Here is a 962-nt window from a genome sequence, read left to right on the forward strand (position 1 = left end):
AACACTGGGAGGAACATTGTCTTTGCTGCCTGCTAGCGGTGTCTGTTTGTGATGCCTGGAACTGCTGTAGCCACCTGATAACCATGAGGCACCTAAAAGAGCAAGTCAATCTTCTCTATTTTCTGTCTTATTTTGGTGGGGGAGAGGCCTCCTATACGTTTTTCCCCAACTCTCAAGGGCCAGAACTAGGGTGCATGCTTGTTCCTGAGGCAGCCACCAGCACATGGGAAAGGAACCAAGACAGATATGGGGCAAGACGGATTTGGGAGAGGCATCCCATGACCATGTGACAAATGGTGCTGGGAAAACTGGCTCATGGCTTTCACCTGTAGTCCCACCTACTCAGCAGGCTCAGGTGGGGGAATTGCTTGAGCCCAGGAATTCAAGACCAGCCTGGGCAACATAGCAAGACCCCATCTCTAAAAAAGAAAAAAAAACTTGAATACATGGGAAATCCTGGGGCCACCATGAGAAAGACCAAACACCACAGGGAGGGAGGGGCAAAGGGCCTGCAGGGGCAGTCCCCAGAGTAGACCTGTAATGCCCAGCCAGAGTAAGGGCACCTTGGGCCACTCTGTTGGATGCACTTTACGTCTACCAGAGCAGCCAGAAGTAAGACATTGGGTGACATCAAATACAAGCAATGATTGGGGATCAGGGATTCCAGCACACTGCTACCATCACCATCCATGGGCCACTTTGGGGAGCAAGTGGCTGCAATGGTGACTGGGTATGGCCACCTTCCATGACCTTCAGTCCACTTTGGGATATATGCCCCAAGGAGATTTCTTATATGTTCACAAAAAGACAAATTTATAAGACCAAAGCACTGAGTGGAAACACCCTAAATACTCCACCAATGACCAGAGGAACTGAACAGTGGAATGTGATATATAAAAACAAAGGAATCCCATAGAGACTTAAAATGAGCTGGGATCTACACAAATCAACATGAAGAGACC

This window comes from Propithecus coquereli, unplaced genomic scaffold (genome assembly GCF_000956105.1).
Source record: "Propithecus coquereli isolate 6110/MARCELLA unplaced genomic scaffold, Pcoq_1.0 Scaffold206, whole genome shotgun sequence".
In the NCBI taxonomy this organism is placed as follows: Eukaryota; Metazoa; Chordata; class Mammalia; order Primates; family Indriidae; genus Propithecus; species Propithecus coquereli.